This window comes from Tamandua tetradactyla, chromosome 1, assembly GCF_023851605.1.
Source record: "Tamandua tetradactyla isolate mTamTet1 chromosome 1, mTamTet1.pri, whole genome shotgun sequence".
Lineage (NCBI taxonomy): Eukaryota > Metazoa > Chordata > Mammalia > Pilosa > Myrmecophagidae > Tamandua > Tamandua tetradactyla.
In genome coordinates, this window is record NC_135327.1 from 43,798,364 (window position 1) to 43,819,616 (window position 21,253).

The 21,253-nt window shown below is 39.6% G+C and overlaps 1 long non-coding RNA gene across 1 annotated transcript in view; it reads right to left on the reverse strand.

Moving 5' to 3' along the window:
* LOC143684220 (uncharacterized) overlaps nucleotides 1–20,119 on the reverse strand; it is a 56,267-nt gene extending 36,148 nt beyond the window's left edge. The window contains exon 1 of the long non-coding RNA XR_013175925.1: nucleotides 20,072–20,119. This is a non-coding gene — a long non-coding RNA (uncharacterized LOC143684220). The remainder of the gene's footprint in view (nucleotides 1–20,071) is intronic.
* Between the last annotated feature and the right edge of the window lie 1,134 nt (nucleotides 20,120–21,253).

Genomic DNA, 21,253 nt, shown 5'->3' on the forward strand with positions numbered 1-21,253 from the left:
CTTCCCCCTCCTGCTCCGGCGGCTCTCCAACCACCACAGTGCCCTCTTCCGCCTTCACCGGCTCCTCCGCCACCAGCCTCGACAGCCTTGCCACCCTCACCTTTCCTCCTCCAGAACAGCTACTGGGGGAGTGGAGACAATACAGAGCAGCTACCGGAGCCACGATGGAGATCAAAGGGATGGCGTACCCCATCCTGGAACGGCTGACTGTCTGGGAGAACCAGCTCCGGTGAGATCACCGAGGGGCGCGGGTTTTCCTGGGCGGGACGGCAAGCGGCCGGAGTCCCTCCGTTCCTCCTTCCCAGGCCAGCTGGCAGAATTGGGCAGGCGGTCCCCTTGGGCCGCGGCAGCTGGCACCCCCACCACGCGAGGCCCCCTGGACCAACTGAGAGAGTTGGGTCGAAAATCCTCAGACTGCGGAGAACGGTGACCAGGGGAGTCCAAACACATGACTCCCCGGTCCGGCTGGGAACAGTGCACTCTCCCGGGCTGCGACAGCTGGCGCCCTTCCGCCACGCTTGGCGCCCCAGGCCGACTAGGAAATTCGGTCGGGCGCTCTCCCATGCCGCGGCGGCCGGCGACCCTCCCCGTCGGACCCCCGGGCCGGCTGGCACTCTTCCAAGACGCTTCGGCTGCCAAACCTCCCCTACGGCGAGAGTTTTCCAGAGTTAAAGGACCCACAGCAACTTTTACTGGTGGAGCCTGTAGACAAACGTGTGCCACGAGCGCCACCTACTGGGCAGGATAAGAAAAACAGAACCCAGAGATTTCATAGAAAAATTTTTCAACCTGTGGGGTCCAACACCCAGGGAAATCTGACTAAATGCCCAGACGCCAGCAGAAGATAACGGATCACGCCCAGAAAATTGAAAATATGGCCCAGTCAAAGGAACAAACCAATAGTTCAAATGAGATACAGGAGCTGAAACAACTAATGCTGAATACACGAACAGAAATGGAAAACCTCTTCAAAAATGAATTCGATAAATTGAGGGAGGACATGAAGAAGACATGGGCTGAACATAAAGAAGAAATAGAAAAACTGAAAAAACAAATCACAGAGCTTATGGAAGTGAAGGATAAAGTCGAAAAGATGGAAAAAACAATGGATACCTACAATGATAGATTTAAAGAGACAGAAGATAGAATTACTGAGTTGGAGGATGGAACATCTGAATTCCAAAAACAAACAGAAACTATCCGGAAAAGAATGGAAAAATTTGAACAGGGTATCAGGAAACTCAAGGACAATATGAAGCGCACAAATATACGTGTTGTGGGTGTCCCAGAAGGAGAAGAAAAGGAAAAAGGAGGAGAAAAACTAATGGAAGAAATTATCACTGAAAATTTCCCAACCCTTATGAAAGACCTAAAATTACAGATCCAAGAAGTGCAGCGCACCCCAAAGAGATTAGACCCAAATAGGCGTTCCCCAAGACACTTATTAGTTAGAATGTCAGAGGTCAAACAGAAAGAGAGGATCTTGAAAGCAGCAAGAGAAAAGAAATCCATCACATACAAGGGAAACCCAATTAGACTATGTGTAGATTTCTCAGCAGAAACCATGGAAGCTAGAAGACAGAGGGATGATATATTTAAGTTACTAAAAGAGAAAAACTGCCAACCAAGACTCCTATATCCAGCAAAATTGTCCTTCAAAAATGAGGGAGAAATTAAAACATTCTCAGACAAAAAGTCACTGAGAGAATTTGTGACCAAGAGACCAGCTCTGCAAGAAATACTAAAGGGCGCACTAGAGTCAGATACAAAAAGACAGAAGAGAGAGACATGGAAAAGAGTATAGAAAGAAGGAAAGTCAGATATGATATATATAATATAAAAGGCAAAATGGTAGAGGAAAATATTATCCAAACAGTAATAACTCTAAATGTTAATGGACTGAATTCCCCAATCGAAAGACATAGACTGGCAGAATGGATTAAAAAACAGGATCCTTCTATATGCTGTCTACAGGAAACACATCTTAGACCCAAAGATAAATACAGGTTGAAAGTGAAAGGTTGGGAAAAGATATTTCATGCAAATAACAACCAGAAAAGAGCAGGAGTAGCTATACTAATATCCAACAAATTAGACTTCAAATGTAAAACAGTTAAAAGAGACAAAGAAGGACACTATATACTAATAAAAGGAACAATTAAACAAGAAGACATAACAATCATAAATATTTATGCACCGAACCAGAATGCCCCAAAATACGTGAGGAATACACTGCAAACACTGAAAAGGGAAATAGACACATATACCATAATAGTTGGAGACTTCAATTCACCACTCTCATCAATGGACAGAACATCTAGACAGAGGATCAATAAAGAAATAGAGAATCTGAATATTACTATAAATGAGCTAGACTTAACAGACATTTATAGGACATTACATCCCACAACAGCAGGATACACCTTTTTTTCAAGTGCTCATGGATCATTCTCGAAGATAGACCATATGCTGGGTCACAAAGCAAGTCTTAACAAATTTAAAAAGATTGAAATCATACACAACACTTTCTCAGATCATAAAGGAATGAAGTTGGAAATCAATAATAGGTGGAGTGCCAGAAAATTCACAAATACATGGAGGCTCAACAACACTCTCTTAAACAACAAGTGGGTCAAAGAAGAAATTGCAAGAGAAATTAGTAAATACCTAGAGGCGAATGAAAATGAAAACACAACATATCAAAACTTATGGGACGCAGCAAAGGCAGTGCTAAGAGGGAAATTTATTGCCCTAAATGCCTATATCAGAAAAGAAGAAAAGGCAAAAATGCAGGAATAAACTGTCCACTTGGAAGAACTGGAGAAAGAACAGCAAACTAATCCCAAAGCAAGCAAAAGGAAAGAAATAACAAAGATTAGAGCAGAAATAAATGAAATTGAAAACAATAGAGAAAATCAATAAGACCAGAAGTTGGTTCTATGAGAAAATTAATAAGATTGATGGGCCCTTAGCAAGATTGACAAAAAGAAGAAGAGAGAGGATGCAAATAAATAAGATCAGAAATGGAAGAGGAGACATAACTACTGACCTCACAGAAATAAAGGAGGTAATAACAGGATACTATGAACAACTTTACGCTAATAAATACAACAATTTAGATGAAATGGACGGGTTCCTGGAAGGACATGAACAACCAACTTTGACTCAAGAAGAAATAGATGACCTCAACAAACCAATCACAAGTAAAGAGATTGAATCAGTCATTCAAAAGCTCCCTAAAAAGAAAAGTCCAAGACCTGACGGCTTCACATGTGAATTCTATCAAACATTCCAGAAAGAATTAGTACCAACTCTCCTCAAACTCTTCAAAATAATCGAAGTGGAGGGAAAACTACCTAATTCATTCTATGAAGCCAACATCACCCTCATACCAAAACCAGGCAAAGATATTACAAAAAAAGAAAACTACAGACCAATCTCTCTAATGAATATAGATGCAAAAATCCTCAATAAAATTCTAGCAAATCGTATCCAACAACACATTAAAAGAATTATACATCATGACCAAGTAGGATTCATCCCAGGTATGCAAGGATGGTTCAACATAAGAAAATCAATTAATGTAATACACCACATCAACAAATCAAAGCAGAAAAATCACATGATCATCTCAATTGATGCAGAGAAGGCATTTGACAAGATTCAACATCCTTTCCTGTTGAAAACACTTCAAAGGATAGGAGTACAAGGGAACTTCCTTAAAATGATAGAGGGAATATATGAAAAACCCACAGCTAATATCATCCTCAATGGGGAAAAATTGAAAACTTTCCCCCTAAGATCAGGAACAAGACAAGGATGCCCACTATCACCACTATTATTCAACATTGTGTTGGAGGTTCTAGCCAGAGCAATTAGACAAGAAAAAGAAATACAAGGCATCAAAATTGGAAAGGAAGAAGTAAAACTATCACTGTTTGCAGACGATATGATGCTATACGTCGAAAACCCGGAAAAATCCACAACAAAACTACTAGAGCTAATAAATGAGTACAGCAAAGTAGCAGGCTACAAGATCAACATTCAAAAATCTGTAGTGTTTCTATACACTAGTAATGAACAAGCTGAGGGGGAAATCAAGGAACGAATCCCATTTACAATTGCAACTAAAAGAATAAAATACCTAGGAATAAATTTAACCAAAGAGACAAAAAACCTATCTAAAGAAAACTACAAAAAACTGTTCAAAGAAATCACAGAAGACCTAAATAGATGGAAGGGCATACCGTGTTCATGGATTGGAAGACTAAATATAATTAAGATGTCAAGCCTACCTAAACTCATCTACAGATTCAATGCAATACCAATCAAAATCCCAACAACTTATTTTTCAGAATTAGAAAAACCAATAAGCAAATTTATCTGGAAGGGCAGGGTGCCCCGAATTGCTAAAAACATCTTGAGGAAAAAAAACGAAGCTGGAGGTCTCGCGATGCCGGACTTTAAGGCATATTATGAAGCCACAGTGGTCAAAACAGCATGGTATTGGCATAAAGATAGATATATCGACCAATGGAATCGAATAGAGTGTTCAGATATAGACCCTCTCATCTATGGACATTTGATCTTTGATAAGGCAGTCAAGCCAATTCACTTGGGACAGAACAGTCTCTTCAATAAATGGTGCCTAGAGAACTGAATATCCATATGTAAAAGAATGAAAGAAGACCCGCATCTCACACCTTACACAAAAGTTAACTCAAAATGGATCAAAGATCTAAACATTAGGTCTAAGACCATAAAACAGTTAGAGGAAAATGTAGGGAGATATCTTATGAATCTTACAACTGGAGGTGGTTTTATGGACCTTAAACCTAAAACAAGAGCACTGAAGAAGGAAATAAATAAATGGGAACTCCTCAAAATTAAACACTTTTGTGCATCAAAGAACTTCATCAAGAAAGTAGAAAGACAGCCTACACAATGGGAGATAATATTTGGAAATGACATATCAGATAAAGGTCTAGTATCCAGAATATATAAAGAGATTGTTCAACTCAACAACAAAAAGACAGCCAACCCAATTACAAAATGGGAAAAAGACTTGAACAGACACCTACCAGAAGAGGAAATACGGATGGCCAAGAGGCACATGAAGAGATGCTCAATGTCCCTGGCCATTAGAGAAATGCAAATCAAAACCACAATGAGATATCATCTCACACCCACCAGAATGGCCATTATCAACAAAACAGAAAATGACAAGTGCTGGAGAGGATGCGGAGAAAGAGGCACACTTATCCACTGTTGGTGGGAATGTCAAAGGGTGCAACCACTGTGGAAGGCAGTTTGACGGTTCCTCAAAAAGCTGAATATAGAATTGCCATACGACCCAGCAATACCATTGCTAGGTATCTACTCAAAGGACTTAAGGGCAAAGACACAAACGGACATTTGCACACCAATGTTTATAGCAGCATTATTTACAATTGCAAAGAGATGGAAACAGCCAAAATGTCCATCAACAGAAAAATGGCTAAGTAAACTGTGGTATATACATACGATGGAATATTATGCAGCTTTAAGACAAGATAAACTTATGAAGCATGTAATAACATGGATGGACCTAGAGAATATTATGCTGAGTGAGTCCAGCCAAAAACTAAAGGACAAATACTGTATGGTCCCACTGATGTGAATGGACATTCGAGAATAAACTTGAAATATGTCATTGGTAACAGAGTCCAGCAGGAGTTAGAAACAGGGTAAGACGATGGGTAATTGAAGCTGAAGGGATACAGACTGCAACAGGACTAGATACAAAAACTCAAAAATGGACAGCATAATAATACCTAATTGTAAAGTAATCATGTTAAAACACTGAATGAAGCTGCATCTGAGCTGTAGGGGTTTTTTTTACTATTATTATTACTTTTATTTCTTTTCTCTATATTAACATTTTATATCTTTTTCTGTTGTGTTGCTAGTTCCTCTAAACCGATGCAAATGTACTAAGAAACGATGATCATGCATCTATGTGATGATGTTAAGAATTACTGAGTGCATATGTAGAACGGTATGATTTCTAAATGTTGTGTTAATTTCTTTCTTTTTTTTCTTCTTTCTTTCCGTTAATAAAAAAATAAAAAATAAAAAAAAAAGAAAATGAAATTCTAGTGTATGTGGCAACATGGATGAACCTTGATGGCAACAATGTTGAGTAAAATAAGCGAGATGCAAAATGACAAATGTGGTATGATCTTGTGTATATGAAATACCTAGACTAAGCAAATTCATAGAGACAGATTATAGGTTACCAGGAGCCGGGAGTGTGTGAGGGCAATGGTGAGTCATAGCTTAATGGGAACAGTTTTTTTTTTTAGTGTGATGAAAAAGCGTGGGTCATGGATGGTGGTGATGGTAGCACAAAATTGCAAATGTAATTAATACCACTGAATTGTACACTTGAAAGTAGTTAAAATGGGGAACTGTTAGTTGTGTATATGTTACTACAATAGAAAGTTTTTTACTCATGGGAAATGCAGACTTTGCAGATGCTAATACCATATAGAGCAGAACATGAGCTGAGTTTATTTTTCTCCTTGTGGTTTATAATTCCTCCTACCAGTGGCCCTTGTCATCGAGAGCACATAGCACATGTGAGGGAAGGAGCAAGGCTTTGAACTCAGAGAACAGTGACCACAGGCTTAGTACATTCCCTAACAAGAAGGTCCCTAAGGGCCTGTGCTTACCATGGATCACACCATTGCCTGCCTTTCCCTTCCTCTTGGACTCTGGGATGTTCCCATACTGAATGACGTGCCAGTTTGAATCCATTATATATCCCAGAAAAGCCATGTTTTAATCCTGATCCAATCTTGTGAGAGTAGCTGTTCCTTGTAATCCTGATTCAATACTGTAGGTTGGAGACATCTGATTAGATTCTCTCCCTGGAGATGTGACATGCCCAATTATGGGTGTGAACTTTTGATGTGACTCCACCCATTCCAGGTAGTATATTTTGATTAGTTTACCAGCATCCTTTAAAAGAGGAAATATTTTTGAGAGAGCCAGAAATGACAGAAGCCTCAGAGCTGACAGAGAAAACAGATGTATTCACTTGGAAAACAGCTGCTTCAGAGAACACAGACATGGATGTTTGGAGATGCTTGGAGCCCAGCAGATACCACCATGCAATGTTAAGCAGGCCAGAACCTGAGGAGAGCCAAGGGAAGCCAAGACATGAAAGCGAGCCCCAGAGAAGCTAAGTGAGAAGCCCCCACAGGAAGAGAGGCTGAAAGCAATGGAGCCCAGGAGCAAGGGACCAGCAGATGCCAGCCACATGACTTTAAAGCTGACAGAGGTGTTTCCGACCCATTGGTCCTCCTTGACTTAAGGTATCTTTCCCTGGAAGCCTTAGTCTGGACATTTTTATTGACTTAGAACTGTAAACTTGTAACTTACTAAATTCCGCCTTTTAAAAAGCTGTTGCAGTTCTGGTATATCTCATTCCAGCAGCCTGAAAACGAACACAAATGGTGAATTCTCTGGCCATGGAGGTGCCACTCAGGTTTGCATATAACTTTTTAACAAACAGTTAAAAAAATTAGAACAGTGCCAGACACTGCTCTAAGCCCTCTACGGTTTTAAATTTATTTAATCCTCACAACTCCTCTGTGAAGTGGGTACTGTATCAGTCCACACATCCAGGATTAGAGGTCTGTTTGTGGTCTTTATTTCCTCTTCTATGAGGTCTGCCTCATAGTCTCTCTATTCCTTGTCTGCTGCTAGAATGTTCTTCCCACTCCAAAACCTTCAGTGGCCCCCAACTGCCCACAAGGCAGAGTTAGATCTTCTTAGCCAGGCTTAGAGGAGCTCCTTTCTCACCCCCCACCACTTCACTGCCATACATTAGTTTGCTTACATTTGGCAACAATACATTATCCCACATCCCCCAGAAAAGCAAGCCCTTTAATACCTACTCATCTTTACTTTCTCTCTTGAGATGGGTTTCCCAGGAAACAGTCATGAGATGGAGATTTACAAGTAGGAAGTTTATCAGGGCTCTTAAATAGAACATCCATAAGGAGTTTATTAGTTCTCTATTGCTATGTACATTGTTGCCTCACAACTGAGCAGCTCAAAGCAATAAGCATCCCTTAGCTCACATGTCTGCGGGTCTGGAGACCAGGAGGGGCAGAGCCACATGGTCCTGGTTTGGGGACATCTCATGAGGATGCTGTCCCGGGAGGATCCACTGCCAAATTCCTGGCACAGCTACTGGAAGCACTCAGTTCCTGGCCACCACGGCTTCTCTAAAGACTGCCAAGTCCTCAGGACCTGGCAGCTGGCTTCCCCAGAGTGAAGGTGAGCACAGCCAGTTTTTTTAGAACCTAATCCAGGGGGGCGATCTCATCACTCCTGCTGTAATCCATTCATCAGATGCCAGTCCCGAAGTCCAGCCCACACTTGAGGAGAGAGGGACTGTGCTCTATCTCTTGAGAAAAGGAGAAGCAGAGAATATGCAGGCATACCCTAAAGTCACCACAGGGGGTAAGGGAAGAGAGATGGGCAAGGGAGAAGGTGAGCTGTGACTCTGGCATAAGAAAAGCCTCTGCAACACCAGTGAGCCCTTCAGAAATGTCCCAACTTGAGTTAAAGGGATTGGTCCTTTTACCCGTGCATCTCCTAGCTGCTGATGTGGGCTGGGCCTTGAAGGGATGTAACCTTAGGAGGGGGAGCACCCACTGGTGAGTGTCTGGGGAGAGCCAGGAGCTGTCAGCAGCCAACATTCCCAACAGGTACAAAGGTCTGGGCTTTGAGGTGTACATCAGAGTGTCCACTCTTTGTTCCTCTTGGATCCACTTGTGCCATATAAGTCAACACCATCTTGGAATTCTGGTTGGTCTCTTTTCCCAGGGAAAACTTATAAGATGCTTATCTCAGAGTCACAACTGAGACTCATCATCTCCCTTCTCCATTACATATTCTAACCATGCTCCCTCACCCCATGGTTAGCACATCTGATCGGCTAGGTAATGTACCTGTGATCAGGTCAGTTATTCCTGCCAACATGATGACTCCTTTCTTTGTCTGCTATTTGTTTGACAAAAGGAGCCAACTAGTGACAGCAGCACCTTAAAATGTAATGGGACTCTGGGTGGTGTGATGGTGACTCAGCAGGCAGTGTTCTCACCTGCCATGCTGGAGACCCAGGTTCGATTCCTGGTGCCTGCCCATGTTAAAAAAAGAAAAAAAAAAGTAATGGGACTCTGCGTCTCCTGGTGAAAGCATTACCTCTCTTGGAATCAGGACCTCTAAACCTCCAGAGCCTGGGGTTGTAAGGAAAGAAAGAACAAATCCCCCAAATGGGACATTCAGAGTGATGATAAATAGGGCCACTCCTACTTCTGCCTCTTGGTTTCCCAACAATTGTATTCTACCAATAGGGCCATGACGTCATAACATGATCATTGATTGAGGGTGTGTCTCACATCCTGGAGGGTGATGTCCTACCCATGCTGGGTTTCGTGTTTAAGCTGGTACCTTCTGGAGGTTCAGAAGGCTCTCTGAGGTTGGCAGCTTCCGAGTGGTGTGAAATGTGATAAAACCAGAGGATCCTGTGATCTTGGACCAATCACTGCATCTCTTTTGCTATAAAATGGGCTCCTTCTGAGACGCTATGTGATACTCCATGTTCTTGGGTCCATGCCTATCCTCCATCCTTGCCATCATGGCCACTCCACCCATCTCCTCATTGTGCCAACAGCAGAGTGGCCAGTGTCAGAGGTTGGCTGACTTCAACTGACCAACTCATTCTGTTGACTTGTATGAGTCATATCTCTTACGCAGAAAGTACAATATAGAAGTATGACGCACAAAATAAAAATCTCATGTTGTGCCTATCCCATATATTTATTAACATATCTTTACCCAGACCTTCTTGTCCTTGACCTTCCAACCTTTCTCCTCCAGACCCCTGGCCAACCAGTCAAGCCATCCCCATATCCCATACATTGTAGGTATTCTTGTTTTGGAGGCGCTTCTCTCTTTCTACAGAAAAGTAGGTGGCCAGGTGCACTGCCCAAATTTGTGTCCACTGGAAGGATTTCCCCTTCAGAGTAGTCTTTCAGGACTACAAGCTTCCACCACTGTCCTCATCTGAAAGCTGGTCACCAGGGATTCACACACATATGTACACACACACACACACACACACACACATATCCAAGCAGCCATAGGTATGAGCTTAAGGAGAGGATCTAGTACAACAGCAGTAAATGAAACGGGGATCTGGGTCACCCGCACATTCATTCATTTGACTTACGCCCTGTGGCCCTGCTTGTGCCCAATCCCAGTTGTATGACTTCCATCTTAAGATGGCTTCCTGCTGGGCCCACCTGACCTCATGGCCTGTTTTATTTGACAGAACCCACATCATGATGGACAGGTATGGTCCCATGGTTGGGTGATGTCCCACTGCCAAGTGCTCTATCTCTGCCAACCCTAGTAGGATGCAAACAGCTGACTTCCAAATGTGTAATTCTCTGCTGTGGCCTTGCCCCAGAACGCTAAGTGTTTAAATTGATTTTCTTAATGGGGTTTTCCTGAGTTCACATGGTGTCTTTGGCCCCCATTGATTCTTCTAATGGCACAGGGTCTGCAGAACCAGCTGGGCCAAGCAGCTGGCAGCCTGTATCATAGCCTGGGTCTTCTATAGAGTCCTTTTCTACTTTGGAGCCCTTATAAGCAGGCAGCCTTCCATCCACAACACCCAGAAAATGGGTCAGAGCAGTATGTGAAGTATTGGACATGTTGACTCTAAAGAGGCCTACTACAAACTGTGCTTCCTTCTTATGGTCAGAGGCATGAAACCCAAAATTGGTCCTTTACTTTGGATGGAATATCTGCATACCCACAGATCAGTGGACCCCTAAAAATTTCATTGATTCAGGAAGCCCTTTAACTTTGTAGGGCATACTCCCAGACTCTGGCATACATGTCCAGTATACTTGCAAATTCTTTTAAATTTAACCCAATTAGCAAGATGCCATCAATATGATGGAACAGTGTGCTGCACGATGTCCAGGTGATTGATAATTCCACCTTCTCCGAAGCTGCACTACCCTTTTATTAAGTCCAAGGCCTGTTTCTCAGATTTTTACTGCCTTCCAGGTACAAGATATGAGAGTTCCTTTAGATGGGAAGGAGGTCCTCTGATTTCACATTCTGCCTTAAATTGGTGATTAATTACTCTTGGCTTTCTAATGAATTTCTCCAATGCATCATTTATACTTGTAATTACTTACAGTTACTAATTACTACTTCCCCTGTACCTCTCAAATACCCGAAATAATGTACTTCCAGTTACATTCTCTTCTGTAGGAACTACATCACAGGTCACCAGTGACAATTTTAACAACTGCATTGCTACATATTCCACGCCAGAGGCTCTCAGTGCTCCACACACCTCTGGGATGAGCTGCTCATTGCCAGGAAGGTGGTACATGACTCAGATCCCAAGTCCCAGTTTGCACTGTTTCCTTGAACCCCCTCTGGTACCTCTTAAAGAGTTTCCAACTCTTGCAGTATCAGGTCCTAAGGGCCAGGTTCCCCAGAAAACCAAGTAAAATGTAGACTTGCCTTCAGGTGTTTAACTGGGTTGGGCTCTTTGGCACACACCTGTAAGGAAGGAAGGGAAGCAGAACTGGGCTGAGGGAAGAGTTGAATTGTGGTTCAATTTTGGCAGAGGCCTCAGCTGATCCCAGGAGGAGTTCAGAAGCTGGACTTTCAGATATGTCCCAAATTGAGGCAAAGAGACTGGGGATTTGGACCCCTCCCTCCACCAATCATTGGATACAAGTTGCTTCTAAGAAGAAGGAATAAGCTTGGGTAAGACAGCAGCCTTGAGCAGAGGCCATGCCTGGGAAACACCTCGGCTCTGAGCCATCAGCAGGCACCACTCCCAGCAGCTGGGGAGGCCTGTGGCAGGCCCTGAAGGGTGTGTCGGTGGTGTCCCCACCATAACCACACTTCCCCTACTGCAGGCTGCCACCATCTCCTGCCTGGACTCCTTATGAATCACTGCCCACACTCATGTTGCTCTAACATCTGCTTTCTTCACGACAGCTAGAGTCATTTTTTACAAAGCAAACCATGGTATATTAATAAGTTGCTCCAGTGGCTTCCCATTGCATTTACAATTGAAGCCCAATTTCCAATTAAGGCCTACAGGCCCTACAAGGTCTCCTGCCTGGGTTACCTTCATTTAACGTGTTCCAGATACTCTCACAGCCTTTCATATTCACTGCCACAAATTCCATGCTTTGAGACCTAAAGGACTTGCTGTTCCCTGTGCCTCAAATTTTCCTCCTTCTCCAGACCTTTCCATGACTGGTTGCACCTCAGTCTTCAAGTGTCAAGGCTCACAGGGCACCTCCTCAGAGAAGCTTTCTTTGACCACCCTAGTTGTAAAAGAGTCCTCCCACTCCACTGATTGTTCTCATGGCACCTGTGCTTTGCCATCATAACAGCCATCACTGTCTGAAACCACCGTGTACATTTATTTCTGCCTGCTCATTTACTCTCTCCTCCACCCACACTAGAATGCTGATTTACACAGAGGGAGAATGTGTCTTTTTCCCACTGTGGCTTAGCTCTTAGAATATGGCCTGACATTTAGAATGTCCTCAACAAATGTGGTAATCAGGGAATAGCTTCCTTGACTCCTGGCATCATGTACTCCTGGTATTCCATCCAGCTTATGCCACTCCATCTTTCTGTAATATCCTACTCAACTATTCATATCTCATGGATGTCTAGGGAAAGAAATGAGGTTCACAAAGACAACACAGGGAATGGACATGTAAAGCAACTCATGAGGCTGCAGTTCTTCATGCTTCTCTAGTAGACTTTCACTAAAAGGATGACTAAAAGGCGAACTAAAGGAAGAAGAAAATTAAAATCAGAAGAAAGGGATGAGGTGCAATAATTAATGGAGAGAAAAGAGGTTGTTGGGAGTAAGGGCAAGTCTGAGAAAGCACAATTGTGTAAAATGACAGCAGCAGTGACTAAATTGGGGGGTTAAAAACAAAGTGGGACTAAAATACTAAACAAGGTGTCATGTATGACATGGAGGTGAGACCAGAGTTAAGGCCTATGAAGGTGCTTGATGATTCAAGAGAAGAGTAGGTATACCGATTGCACTTAGGCATAGATATATTTTTCGAAGTTAAGAGCAATCATTAAAATATTATAAATTAGATGTATCAGCATCATTTGTAATTATAAAATATTGGAACTAACCTAATGTCCACTTCTAGGGGAAGAAGTACAAATAATTTGGTTTATAGTCAAATGATGGAATACTACATAGCAATGAATAAGAATGCAGAAGAATTATGTATATCAACATAGAATTTCTTCAAAATGTTATGTTAAGTAAAAAATCAACTTGAAAAATACATGTAGATGACAGCCAGGGGTAAAAGTCTCCCTGGCAATGTGGGATATGACTCCAAGAGATGAGCCTGGTCCTGGCACCGTGCGATGGACAATGCCTTCCTGACCAAAAGCAGGAAAAAAATTGTAACAAAGTATCAGTGCCTGAGAGAGTTCAAATACAGTAGAGAGGCTACTCTGGGGGCTATTCTTATAAGCTTCAACTAGATATTGCTATTTATCATGGTTTGCCAAACTATTCCTGCCAATCCTAAAGAACACCCAGGACTTTATCTGAGATTCTATAAAGGTTCCACGTACAATGATTACTTTTCAGAAACCTACAACCTCCAGATAGGTTCCTAGATCAGATAAGTCCTGAAACCCAGAGGGACCAGCCAGTTCCATCCCGTTATCCCAAATTATCAACACCCCTTTCCAAAATGAAAATGTTAGACTGGGCATAGCCCAAATACCTCTATAGAGTGGAAGAATGATCAAAGGAGAAGATGAGATTATAACAGAGAAAACAAGATTTGGAAAATTATGAGTATGACTGCTGAATCATTATATTGATATTTCTTTTAGTCTCCAGTGTCTTGAAGCAGCTAGAAGGAAAAACCTAAAATTGTAGACTGTAACCCATACAAAACTCTGAAATCTATTCTACAACTAAATGTTGTGGTGTGCTATAAAATGTATTGTTTTTTTGTATATATGCTATTTTTCACAATTAGAAATATATATCTGTAGAGTATAATGCCATTTATATAAATACAGAAAAGTTGTATGAGAATAACATGTATCATTTATGTTTTGAGATAAAAATGTATATATTAATATATACATATATCAATACACATATATTTATAAATGTATAAATTCATGCACATTCACACACTCATACATAGGAATTGCAAACAAAGTTCAAAATAAGGCTACATCTGAGGGGGGAGGAAAAAGAACGGAACTGGGGAAGGAGATTTGCTTTAAAAAACAGAATGCATCTTCTTTTCATATGTCTGTGGATCAATTTCCCAACTATCAAAATAAAAGTTAAATCTAAAACAGTATAAATACCAACAACATTCTCTGACAACAAAGCAATATAAATAGTAATTAATTAAAAAGAAAAAAAAAAGTGAGAAAAGTCATCCACCTAAATCTTTTTTTTTTTTTTGCATGGGCAGGCACCAGGAATCAACCCCGGGTCTCCAGCATGGCAGGCGAGAACTCTGCCACTGAGCCACGGTGGCTCACCCACACCTAGAAATTTTAAATACTCTCTCTTTCACAACTTTTGGATCAAAAAGAAAATTCAAAATTAACATAGCTGAATAGCTATAAAAGTGGTAGGAAAATAATATAAATCTAATATATAAAAAACTATGAATGTAAATATAGATATAAATACATATCAAAATCTATGGGATACACCTGAAGCTGTTGCTCAGAGTACAATTTATAGTCAAATATGTAAGCAAAGAAGAAAATGAATTAGGAATTCAATTAAGATGTTAAAAAATAACACAAAACTAAGGATATCAGAATGATGTAACTAATAAAATAAGAATAAATTAATGAATTAGAAAACAGAAAAACATATAAGTAAATAAACTTAAAAGCTAATTTGATTGAAGGGGAACATAGTACAATAAATAAATCATTATCTAACCCTATCCAGAAAAAAATAATAGGACCATACAAAGAGTCAAAATAAGAAATAAAGGCAGGTAAATAAAACAAATGAAAAAAAATTTGAAGAATCATAAGAGATTGCTTTGTTCAACTATAAAATTTTTAAATGTTGATGAAACTGATGCTTTTCCAGAAAATATAAATGATCAAAAGAGTCAGAAAGCCTAAATATATTAAATACCATAGAAGCAATAAAGAAACCAGGGAACTAAGTCCTCCCCCCAACAAAAATACAAGGACTTAGTTTTTTCTCAGAATTCCACCCAAATCACTAAATAATAGATACCTCAACATGTATTTAAACTGTTTCAAATCATTGAAAAAGAAGATAAAATTCTAAATTTTGTCTACGATTAACATTGATACTGAAATCCAATGCACAAATCCTAATAAAATCTTACCCAGTAGAAGCTGGAAACATGTTGAAAGAGCAATACCCCATGGATAAGTTTTGTTTACTTTAGGAATTCAAGTCTGTTCCAATATTAGGAGCTATATTAATAGATTTTGATATATTAATAGACATAAAGAACAATATGACTATCTCTGAACCTGAGGAAGCATTTGCTAAAATTCAATATCTACTCTTACTAACAAGCAAACAGCTTCCTGTTGAAACAAGACTAGATGACTCCACCCTTAGTATGACAGTCCATCTCATCCAATCAAAGAAGCTCCGTTTAATGGGCAAATAATAAAAATGTAAAAGGGCAGCAATGTCTGCAGCCACCACTCTTACTTAACATTTTCCTGCAGCTCCTCGCCTTTGCATTTAGGCAAGAGAAAGAAATAAGAGATATTCAAAAATTGGAAAGTAGGTGGTGAAACTCTTAAGAACTGTGTATGGTACAGTTTATATACTTGGAAGACCTAGGAGAATAAACTAGAAAACTAACAGAACCAATGGCAAAGGTCAGTAAACTGCCTGGGCACATTAATAAACAGAAATCAATATTCTTTCCCTACACAAATGATCAAAGAGAAGTTATGAGGGAGGGAATATCCTAACTAAAATAACAATATATGAAAAATTAAAGTACCTAGGGACAATCATACCAAAAAAAATGAACAAATTTATATACAGAAAACATTAAAATTCCAAATTAAAACATGGAAAAGATGTTCTTCTTTGGAATAGAAAGACTCAAGAACATATTTTATTTCATTAAAAAATATACCAAAAGTAATGAATGGTGGTGATGGCAGCACAACATTGTGAATGTAATTAACACTACTAAATTGTATATTTGAAAGTAGTTAAAATGGGAAAATTTAGGTTGTATATATACTACCAGAATAAAAATTAAAACAAAAACAATATAGCGCTATACAAAGAGTGAACCCCGGTATAAAGTCTGGACTAGCGTTAGTAGCATAATTACAATAATATTTTTTCATCAGTTGTAACAAAGATATCACACTAATGCAAAATGTTAATAATAAAAAAAACTATGGGGAGGGGATAAGAACTCTATGCCTTCTTCAAGATTTTTCTGCAAATAAACCTGCAATTTTTTCTTTAATTAAAAAATATATATATTTAGATACATAATAAATGCTGTGAAAAAAAGTACCAAAGGATTTTTTAAAAGAATGACATCTAAATTATTTAAAACTTATTCTATAGTTTACATGAAAAGATAAATAAGCAAAAATACCCAGGAATATTAAAAACAAAAAGGAATGTGAAGAAAAGGGAATTATCCCAACAGATATTAAAACATTTTATAGCTACAATACAGCACTCACATTCAAGACCACAATGAAACAGAATAAAGAATTCAAAGTAACCAAGATTTATACTGAGATAAATTTAAATGATAAAGATGATACTGCATATCAATTGGGGAAGAGGAATTATCCAACGAATGGTGCAGAAACAACTACGCAGCTTCTAAGTTAATATATGCATTTGGGTCTCTGCCTGTGCAAAATACATTCTGACAAACAAAAAATAAATAAATGTAAAAGCAAAACCTCAAAAGCACTAAACAAAAACAGGGGAGTTTTTTTGTCATCTTTAAGTGGGAAAAGCCTTTTTACACATGAAAAAGGAATGGAGGAAGGGAGGAAGGGATGAAGGAAGAGAGGGCAAAAGGAGGAGGAGGAAGAAGAAGTAAAGGAGGAGAAAGTACATGAAAATCATATTTTCAGCATTATGAAAACATTCTTTAAACTATCAAACCACAAATGATCTATAAAAAACTTTGCAGCACATATCACAGGCAAGGCTAGTTTCTTTTAACATATAAAGTGATCCTACAAATTAAGTTGGTAAGGGAATAACAATCCATAGAAAAACGGGAAAGGGACATGAACAAAAATTTGCATCACAGGAAATCTCTTAAGTCCCTTATCATAAGAAAAGATGCTCAATCTCATTCACCATAAGAGGAATAGAAATTCACTCACAATGAAATTCCATGTTTCACTTATCAGACTGGGAAACCAACAAGTTTGATAACAACGAGCTCAGGAAGATATGGAAAAATAGACTTGTTGATGGGTGTGCAAAGTGCGAAACATCTGTTGTGGGCATGCTGACACTATCCACTAAAAAGATACATGCCCATACTCAGAAAATTGATCCTAAGAAGTCATCTTTTAATATTTTATAGGTATGCAACACGTGTGCAAGGATATTAATTGCAGCATTGCTTATAAAACAGTGTAAATGTTTATCCATGGAGGCATATTTGATAAATGATAGTCCATATGCATGATGGAAAACTTTGCTGACATTATAAAGAATAAACCAGGTCTATATATATAGAAGGGACGCGAAGATATACTGTTAATTGACAAAAAGCAAGATGCATGATGGTGTATGCCACTTAGATAAAATATGTATGCGCATGGATGAAATTTTGCTAGAAGAGTATATGAGAAGCCATCAACTGTCTCTGGGGAAGAAAGCTAGAACGATGGAAGAAAGGAGTAGGAAATAGTTTTATTTTCCACTGTATAACATTTTGTACTTCTTGCATTTTGTCCCATGCCCATGTGTTACCTACTCAGAATATTTTTAATTAAAAAAATGAAACAAACAAAATATAAATTAAATTCAAACTGCTTGTGGTTTTCTTCTAAGTAAGAGTGTGGCTGCTTGTGTCACGTAGAGGGTGGAGGGAGAGATTAAGTTGATACTGATGTTTACCTTCAGGCTAGATAAATGTTTTAAAAAGACAACACATTTCAAGCTGAGAAGACCCTTTTGTTTACTTGCTTCTGAATTGAAAATGATGCCTTCAATTATCACTATAACTGTAAACAGCATCAGCTGCTCTAAAAATATTTTCTGAGTAAATGCCACTTGTACCTTTTGGCCTTTACTCCAAGCATTTTTAAAAGCAGCTGGGAATCTCGTTAGCAAAGTTTTGGATTAGGGAATGATAGAATAAAACAGCAAAGTAAGTAGAGGCTCAATTTCTGGAAATAGCACAAAGGAGAGGAATCAGCAAATGATAGGCTGGAATAAATTCCCTATAACCAACAAATTCTTCCTAAGCATCAAGTATGGACAGGCAGTTGCCCTGCATTTCAAGGGATTCAGTGATGGACAGTATATGAATATTCTTGCCTGCAAGGAATACAGCAATGTCTTGAGTTTCCTGGCTGCTATAACCAATACTACACAATGGGTCAGCTTAAACAACAGGAATTTATTGTCTCACAATTTGGAGGCTGGAAGGCTTCTTTCTCAAAGACTAGTAGCCTTCGGGCTGGCTGGCAGTTTCTTAGGTTGCTTAGTTTCGCATTGCATGGCAATGCCCCCACTCTTCTAGTTCCTGCTGGCTTCTGGCTTCTGATTTCCTCTCTCTAAAGCCTCCAGTAATAGGATTTAGACCCATCTTGATTTAGCTGGGCCACATCTTAACTAAAAATAACATCTTCCTATTTACAATGGGTTCACACCCATATTAGGAACATGATTCTTCTTTTTTTTTTTTGCACGGGCAGGCACTGGGAATCGAACCTGGGTCTCTGTCATGGCAGGCGAGATCTCTGCCTGCTGAGCCACCGTGGCCCACCCAACATGATTTTTTTTAACTACCATAAGAGGTAGGATAAGAACAGGAGTACCTAAAACAGTAGGTCGAGCAAGAGAAAATTATATCACAAATTTAAATATTGCAAAAGAAAACCTTTTGGAGAGCAAAGAAGGGAATTGAGATAAATAATAATACGAAAGATAAATTAAACAATTACTGAATCCAAGGGACTGTGATAATTGATAATTGATGCCCAGTCCATCAGGAAAGAAATAGTGCCATTCAAGTGGGGCGTGGCAGGGAATTCAGCCCAGTATAAACCAGAATGGATAGAGAAGAGAAATACGTGAGCTACTGACATTATCAGCCTCCCCTTTCAAGAAATACACATACTTTTATGTCATAAATTCCCTTCCACCTTAAAAATCAATAGTTCCAAATTCTGACATTATTAGATATAAGAACCATTTTAAGAGAATTAAGAAGAACTTGCCACTAAACTCTTTCCCCATTGTTCCTACCCAAAATGACTTCTGAATACTGCTAATACTTTGAGCAATATGTGAGCACTCATAGTCTACTTTCAATGTGAATTAATCACCCTTTTTGGATTATATGCTAGGCAGAAGAGGTTATTTTATACTTCGTTTGAACTGAATAGTTATGCAATAGATACCTAAATCTAACTTGCAGAAGACTCAAAAATACTAAATTGCACCTTCTCTTTGAAATCTACAACACCAAAAATAAATGCCACCATTTATGGAGGACCTTAAGAAAACTGAATCTTTGCAAATTACAATCATCACAAAAGCTCTCCATTGGCTGAGGTGGGTTTGAGATATGAGACCTCTCATGTTTTCTAAATTTCTCTTCTGGTGAATTCATTAATCTACAGCTAATCCATATCTCAGATGGTCTGTTTTGGTCCCAAGGAGGAAAGTTCCATTCAAATGACCTTGAACACTTCAAGTACTTACATTTGCTAACAGCTTTTAAGGCATTAGATCATTTCAGCCTCAAATGCCCTTGTAAAGATGGTGCTATTGGTAGCTCTACCTTATATGAGTGAACTGAAGCTTGGAATGCTTACATCATAAAGTGGGCATTTGCCCCTTCATTTTGACTATCTGGTGTCTCTGCCCTCTCCTTCAGTTCAAAAAGTCTTCACTGCATGATTCAAATGGGGGGTTGACTCTTCACAAAAGGGTGAAATGGTGGGAAGTAGAGGGAGTGGGTCATTTCTATGGCAGGATGTTGACATGGTTACTTACCTTTCCTTAATAGCAAAATAATATTTTTGCTTCATTCTTAAATAATCACAATTACTTTCACTATAAAGTAATTCTAATTACTTAGATGGAATGGGCGCACCTGTTTGGAAATGTCACAACTTTCTGATCTGATTTCTTTGGATCTCTCACTTTCTCATCCACGCTAATCTTCACACAGCACTGGCTTGTTAACTACCAAGACTATGTTCTCTTTGTGTCTTGTCTTTTGCAAAACTGCGATGCCATAAAAAATAATGTTGCACTATCTGATGTTGAAACTGTGAACCACACCCAGCTAGCATGGTGTGTGATATCCAGCTGTTCTAGTTTGCTAGCTGCTGGAATGTGATATACCAGAAACAGAACAGCTTTTAAAAAGGGGAATTTATTAAGTTGCAAGTTTACAGGTTTAAGGCCCTGAAAATGTCCCAATTAAAGCGAGTCTGCAAACATGTCCAAAGTAAGTCACCAACAGAGGTTACCTTCACTCAAGAAAGGCTGATGAAGTTCTGGGTTTCTCTCTCAACTGGAGAGGCACATAGAGAACATGGCAACCTCTGCTAGCTTTTTCTCCAGACTTCTTCTTTCATGAAGCTCCCCCAGGGATGTTTTCCTTCTTCATCTCCAAAGGTCTCTGACTGCATCTGCTCTCATGGTTCTTGTGGCTCTCTCAGGGCCCTGTTGCTCTCTAAAATGCTTCCTCTTTTAAAGGATTCCAGTAAACTAATCAAGACCCACCTGGAATGGGTGGAGACTTACCTCCATCTAATCAAAGGTTAATACCCACAATTGAATGAGTCACATTGCTGTGTGATAATCTGATCAAGTTTCCAACCTATAATGCTGGATAGGGATTAAAAGAAATGGCTGTCTCCACAAAATAGATTA